Genomic DNA, 7,521 nt, shown 5'->3' on the forward strand with positions numbered 1-7,521 from the left:
GAAACAACTGTGGTGTCTTCCCAGTCTGGCGGTCTGCCAAAGAAGAAGGAATCGCAGTGTGCGATCGGAATAAATACCTTCCCCATAGTAACGTTATCTGTTAACCGTCGATAGGGGCAGCGGCCATTTAGGGCTGTGTTGCATGATGGGAGTTGATGGCCATTTTGACCACTTTGCATCATGGGAGATGCAGGCTGTCACGTCCTGAACTGGCATTATAATATATAGCATTCATACCTCTCCTAGGATGAATGTTTACTTATATTTGTTTTTAATTAATCTATATACACATAGAACACAAGAAGAGTTTTTAAGCAAAAAACTCAAGAATGTGGGATGCTATTATTCCATTATGTGGACGAGGATACAAATTCTAGCAGGTTCAGAATGATAGTCTTCTTCCCCACAAAATAGCGTAAAGTTATTGGCTGACTTTGTGCAACATTGGGGCAGAAAGCCTAAAAAGACAAAGGTCACTAATGAAAATCTTATGGAGATGTAAATTAAGACAGTATACAAGTGCAGTAGATGGGGTATACATATGAATGAAATATGAAACCTGATGTTAGAACAGACAATGAGTTGGAATGATGGCGATGGTAAGAGGAATTCCAGCCTGCATGAGTCTGTGCTCCAAAAACAAATGTCAAAATAAAATAAAAAAGCTGCAAAAAGCTGATCAGCAGTTATTAAGGGTTTTTAAGTTCTTCAAAATCAATGAATCATTTAAAATTCAATATTGACAAGTATATGGATCATTTTCAACATGCCATTCTAATAAAATGTAAATAATTTGTTTTAACTCGTTATACTTTGTTCTATTTTTTAAAATACCAGCTTATTTCCATCCTACTTCTTTATTTAATAAAATGTCTTTACATCTGTATATGCAAGAGTATAATATAATTAGGTGTTACTTTGTTCAGTGTTTATCACATTTTGGCATCGGATTCATATGATATATTTATGCGGTCTATCTAGAAACAAAAATCTGTTTATATTACAGAGCGGAACACTGTTGGCAATGATGGAGTCAGGAAGGGGGATTTTTGGTTGCAGCAGGCATAAGTTCTGGAGATGTGCAACAATCAGAGTAAATAGTATGTAGGGTAGATCAGCATACTTTTCTTCATTAACAGAGCAGAATAAAAACAATCCAAGATTGCTCTTTAGTACAAAGTCAGAGCTCTGTTGATCCATCTATCACCTTACATCTCAGCAGTAATAACTTTATGGGTGTCAGGATTTGTCGGTATGAACCGAGCACACACCACACACACGGAGCTTAGTTCAGAGAGTTTATTGCTAGAAAGATGGGTTGGTTTTTGGAGGATGAGGACCAGAGTCTGTTACCGGACGGCAGCTGATGGGAGATGAGTGCAGGAGCCGGAGGACTGGAGGGAGCTGGAGTGCTGCCGAGACAGGATGCCTACGGAGGAGGTGAGTGTTTGTGGAACGAGGTGGCTGCAGTAAGTCCAGTATAGAGATTTCTTTGAACGCAGTGGCAACCAGGCGTGGGAAAATCTCTGGTCTGTCAGACTAGGGAGAGTTGACGCTCAGCCAAACGTGGGAAAGTCTCTGACTGAGGTGCAACAGAAGATTGAAGACAGACCAGCCATGAGGAGCTGACTGAGGAGGGTTTATATGGAGAGGCTGGCAGGTGGAAAGAGACTGTGCTGATTAGAAACTGACAGGTGTAGATGATTAGTGGAGTGGAGACAGAGCTGGGTGGGAGAAGGAAGGTGCTGGAAAGGCTCAGGGTGCAGTAGGCAGAATTGCACCCTGACAATGGGATTCTTAATAAATAAAATTTATTACATTAAAAATAAAATCATTGGCATCCTCCTCAATAAGAAAGGTAGCGTTGGAGGAATCTTTGGAACCTGATCAGTGTTTGGACTGTTTAGACCCAATTGAGCTTTCTGAGTTATCTATAATTTTAGCTTCATCCCTTCATTGGTTAGTATTGTTAGACCCAATACCAACCAATGAAGGAAAGCTAAAATTGGAGAAATATTAACCCTCTTGTTGATTGTCATCAATTCAATTAAATTTTATTTATATAGCGCCAATTCATATAATCTCACGGCACTTTCTAAAGTCAAATTCAATCAGACTATACAGATTGATCAAAAGGTTTCCTATCTAAGGAAACCCAGTAGATTGCATCAAGTCTTGACAAGCAGCATCCACTCCTCATGAAAGAGCATAGAGCCACAGGGACAGTTGTCTGAATTGTCCATGAAGAGGAAAACTCCCTTTTAACAGGAAGGAAAAGCTCCAGCAGAACCAGGCTCTAGGGTCACTTGTGGAGTGTCACAGGGTTCAGTCCTTGGGCCAATTTGCTTTACTATATATAGAAAGTAGAGAACATCACCCCAGTTCTGAAGGCTGGCTCCCTGTATCTCAGATAATAAAATTTAAAATACTTCTGTTAGTCTATAAACCTCTGAATGGCTTAGCACTGAAATACATAACAGACTTGTTATCAGTGCATCAACGCTCGAGACCACTAAGTTCTTCTGGCTCCAGTCTACTCTGCATACCTAGAACCAGAACTAAACAAGGAGAAGCAGCATTTAGTTCCTATGCTCCACTTATCTGGAACAAACTTCCAGAAAACTGTAAAAGTGCTGAAAGCCTGAGTTATTTTAAATCAAGATTACAAACCTATTTGTTTAGGATTGCCTTTGACTATTCTAGTTAAACTTTTAACGGAAGCATCACTAGTTTAAATTTGTAGTCCAACTATTGATAAAATCATTAATATTTGCTTTTAGTTTCCATTTTCCTATGTTTCATTTTGTTTAAATTTTTCTACATTTTATTCCAACTGTTTTTTTTACTTTGCTTTTATTCTGTTTTTATTTTCCAATGTTCTAATCATGCAAAGCACTTTGCGTTGTTTTTGTACTAAAATGTGCTATATAAATAAATGTGCCTGTTGCCTTATTACATATTTAAATGCCTAAAAATGGCTAGGAAGAAAAACAAATACAATTATATTGTAACACAATATCTAAATTAACTTAAAGAAATATATATATACACTGTATATATATTATATTCTGGGGCCTCATTTACAAAACTGCATTGAATCCATTCTAAAAGTGTGGATATGCCAAGAAAAAGAAATTGGCGTACACGCAATTTCCCTTTATGCCTCATGTTCAGCCCTCTACGCACCCAGATTCAACAACAAAGCACCTCGTCATGATCCTGGCACTGGAGCTGATCCACAATTCAGTACACCTGCTCTACTCCTCTCTCACTGCAATTAACCTCCACTGGTTCCACCTGGTCTCTCCTGCATATAAGCACAGTCCTAATCAGCCTCCAGTGCCAGGTCGTCTCAAACCAGTTGGTGAGAACTTTCCAGCCTCTCTGTTTACCAAGCCTGTTTTTGCCTGTTTGTTGCCAGACCTATTTCTGCCTTGTTACCAAGCCTGTCTGCCCCTTGTCTGATTCTGTCTGCCTGATCGAAGACCCGAACCGTTTGACTCTGGATTTCTGCTCTGCTCATCCTGGACAGTTCTGCCCCCATGCCGGAACCCAACCAGTCTGTGAGTAAACCCGACTAACCTCTGGTTTCCTCTGGACAGTTCGTTACCGAACCTGGACCTAGACCCAGAATGTTTCCAACCCATTGAAAACATTCTGGACCTCTGCTCTCTCGGCTCTGACCCTGGACAATCCCCTGGACCAAGTTGCTGAAGGATAACCCCTTACAGACTGTCTGCTTCGACTGAAGTTCGACTCCTCGGCTGCTGCCAACGTCCCCAGCATTGACTCTCCCTAATCAGGTTAGTGATCAAATCTGATCTCATCCTGTATGCCCTAAGCCAGTATTATTACTAACCTGTCGCCTTTGCCTCTAGGGGTTTCCAGCCGAGCTGAGGTGCTCCACATTGCTACTCCGCATCTCGAAATAAACTTGTTTTCATCGTCACTGATCTGTTTTCTAGCTGATTTACTGGGTCCAGACTCTGCATATTACACATCAATGACAATGTGTGTTATCACGTGTGTTCATAATGGTCAAGTGGCAACTATGGCGAAAAAACAGGCATTAATTAAATGAGAAAATCAGAGGTAAAAGCATAGATGTTGCCCACTTTAAAAGAACTCGTTAAAAAATAAACATGATAGCTTTTTCAATGTCAGATGAAAGCTGTGCTCCTGTTAATTTGTCTGAAGCTGTGCGCTCAGATCAACATTCAGAAGAGGGAGGGAGAGGAGGAATGAGAGGTTTTCCCCACAATAAGACCTTCCTCCCCCACCCCTACTCCCCCCACCCAGAAAAATAAAGAAGAGTGAACACTTAAAAAAAATATTTGCTGCATGGGTTTGAACAGGTTTCTCTGTACTCTGGGGTTTGGAGCGCTGCCTTTCAGCACCTGGAGGCGGGTGTAACCCCTTTTCCCCCATAGTTTATAGCAAAATGCAAAGATTGGAGTCTAAAACGGTATTTTGGCCAGGAAATATTTGATCACTGAAACTGCATTTCCTCCTAATCCTCCATCCAAGGTCTTCCAACAGTCCCAATGCATCTGTCACTCAGATTAATACATGCGCGGAATGTGATAGAAAACCCTGATAAAATTTTGTGCGCACTTTTATTTAAGTTTTAAATTGGCTTATGGGCCTTTATTAATTTAAAGGTCCTTTTGTGGTTTTGAATGCTTATGATAAAGTTGATGATTAAAGTCTGATATGGGGTGAAATTGGCTGAGAGGAATCATGATGCAGTTTGGCTGCAACTAACTGCTTTACCATCTGTGTCGCCCTGTCTCCAAAATTCAGCGTACTCATGGGTCAGAACTGACGTGAGGACCACACATTCTCGTGTTTTTTTTTTTTTTTTTTTTTGTTATAGATCCCAACTTTTGCCTGGAAAGTGGCGTACGCACGTTTCAGGCTCCATTTTGTGTGTACGCAAGCTTTATAAATGAGACCCCTGTTCTTTCAAATATCCACCACATATACAAACGAACACTCGTCAGACATACTATCTGACTTTCAGCTGCTACAAACAAATAACAGGTAGCAGAAAATTATCAGTGACATGCCAACAATCTCAAACCCTGAAAAAGATGTTTACAGTATAATTAGGCCTAAGCAGTGGAAGCGCTGTGATGGCCTATTGTAATTGCATTGTTTATTAGGCCCAAGCAGCTTTTCTTCATGTGAGAGGAGCATGAGTGAAGGAGCAGTAAAGAGTGTGCATGAGCTATATCTGTTTGAGTGTTTTTTTCTTACTTTTTTTCTGTCTTTTCACAGGGTGCATGTAAATATTGTCTATATAGTAGTGTGTTGTGCTTTGACTTGTTAGTTTTTTGGTGGGTTTTATTGCTGTCGGGTGTTGCCCAGCGGAAGGTCAGCATCCTTGCACACCATGGTGGTGGGTGGGGGTTCTGGTGCCTTCTCCACTCTGCCGTGGAGAAATAGCATCAAATTTGGTGCTGGATCTCCGTGCAGCGTGGAGGACATGTGTTTGGCTGTAGGTGAAGTAGTCGGGCACAGTACCATCAAGTACGCGGCCCGTATGAACAAAACTGCAGTTCTGTTTGTGGCGAAGGTGGAGCAAGCGCACCTGTTGGTCGAGTCGAGCATCTCGGTGAGCGGCTCATTCCTTCAGGTGTTGCCGATCACACAGTCCGCCACAAAAATAATTTTATCAAATGCCCCTCTGTTCGTCAGTGATGAGTTTCTCGTCAAAGCGCTGTCTCGTCGCGGAGAGGCGGTTTCCCCCGTTAGAAAGATCCTGTCAGGGTGTAAGTCACCCCTGATGAAGCATGTCATTTCATACAGGAGACAGCTCTACATGGTTTTAAACAAACATGACAAGGAGCTCAACTTGCGCTTCAAGGTAAAAATAGACATCTTCAATTATATCTTGTTTGCTAAGTCATCAACCATGTAGTGCTTTGGTTGTGGCCAGGAGGACAGTTGATAAAAATATGTCCAAACTGAGCGGAATCGGCCCCTTCAGACGTTGTGGAGCAGCTGCCAGTAAAGGGGGGGGGGGGGGGTTGTTTATAGCCCTTTACCCAACATGGATCATTTTAAAATAGCTTCCTTAAATCTTAATGGAGCTAGGTAGGCTGCAAAATGCCATGTTTGAAATGGCACAACAGAATCAACATTTTCTTTTCACAAGAAACCCAAAGTGATTTTAACTATGAAGCAGACTGGCGCAGAGAATGGAAGGGGGAAGCATTTTTTAGTCACGGCACCTCCCAAAGTTCTGGGATGGCCCTCCTCTTTTCCAAGGCTTTCCCCACAAACTCTTTTAATGTACAAAATATCGTCCAAGGAAGGTGTATTTTAGTAAAAGCTGAGTTTGACCATTTTAACATGTTTTTTTTTTATCAATATTTATGCTCCTAATGTCCGTGAAGAGAGGAAGTGTTTTTTAGAGAAAATTGGGGGAAGGTTGGGAGATTGCGGGTCCGAAGATGATGTTTTTTAGGTGGGGATTTTAACTGTACAGAAAGTGAGTTTTTGGACCGCAGTCATACAGAGCCTCACCCAACAAACCCTACAGCAGCTGGTCTCGTCCGACGGCCTGGTGGATGTATGTTAGGAGGATGCACAAGGCTCCAGACAGTACACATGGTCCCACATTAAAGAAAACCTCATTATGTTAGCTCACCTTGATCATTTTATTGTTTTAAACACCATTTTTATGTGTTTAAAACATGTCAGATTTTGCTGGTAGCTCTTTGCTTTTAGGAAATGTTTTTATCTCAAACATTTTACCTAAAAGCGCCTACTGGCATTTTAATCTTGCTTTAACCTACAATCACAGTTTAGGAAAAGCTCTAAGTTATTTTTTGACTGCTTTTAGACAAATAAATTATGATTTTACATGTCAAAGGCAGTGGTGGGACCATAGAAAAGTTCAAATAAAACAATGTTGTTAGCAGCACACCCTTAATGTCACTTGTGATGTCACCAGATCTATCAGAGATCTGGAGATGAACACAGAGGAACTAAAACACCTTAGTGAATCCACAGGTAATCAAGAGCATATTGAAGCTCTCAAATCCAAAAGGCTAGTTTTAGCCAACCTGCTTGAGTCTAAAGTCCAAGATGTGTTGGTCGGGTCTCAGGTTCAGAACATCACAGAGATGGAGGCTCCCTCTAGTTTCTTTTTCAACTTGGAGATAAAACATGGGCAGAGGAAGGTGATCCACTCTTTACTATCAGACACAGGGCAGCAGCTGAGTGAACCAGGCCAGATTGGGAGGAGGGCTGCAGAGTTTGAGACTGAGTTTAGGGACAACAAGGACAACACTTGGGGAGTTCTGCAGTGGGCTGCCCCAGGTGTCTGAGGAGACCAACACACAGCTGGAGCGCCCCCTGTGGCTACAAGAGCTCCACACAGCCCTACTGAGCATGCAGGGCCAGAAGGTCTCCTGGCACTGATGAACTCACAGTAGACTTTTATAAAGCCTACTGGGACATCCTAGCAGAAGATACGCTGGATTTCTACAATGAAGGTTTGGCCGTTGGTTC

At 41.7% G+C, this 7,521-nt stretch overlaps 1 long non-coding RNA gene across 1 annotated transcript; it reads left to right on the forward strand.

The window, feature by feature from the left end:
* The first annotated feature begins 3,349 nt into the window (after window positions 1–3,349).
* LOC110369526 lies at window positions 3,350–3,991 on the forward strand. Its single transcript, XR_002429147.2, has 3 exons — window positions 3,350–3,364; window positions 3,603–3,803; window positions 3,879–3,991. It is a non-coding gene; the product is annotated as an uncharacterized LOC110369526 (long non-coding RNA).
* The last annotated feature ends 3,530 nt before the right edge of the window (window positions 3,992–7,521 follow it).

Source organism: Fundulus heteroclitus, unplaced genomic scaffold (assembly GCF_011125445.2).
Source record: "Fundulus heteroclitus isolate FHET01 unplaced genomic scaffold, MU-UCD_Fhet_4.1 scaffold_119, whole genome shotgun sequence".
Lineage (NCBI taxonomy): Eukaryota > Metazoa > Chordata > Actinopteri > Cyprinodontiformes > Fundulidae > Fundulus > Fundulus heteroclitus.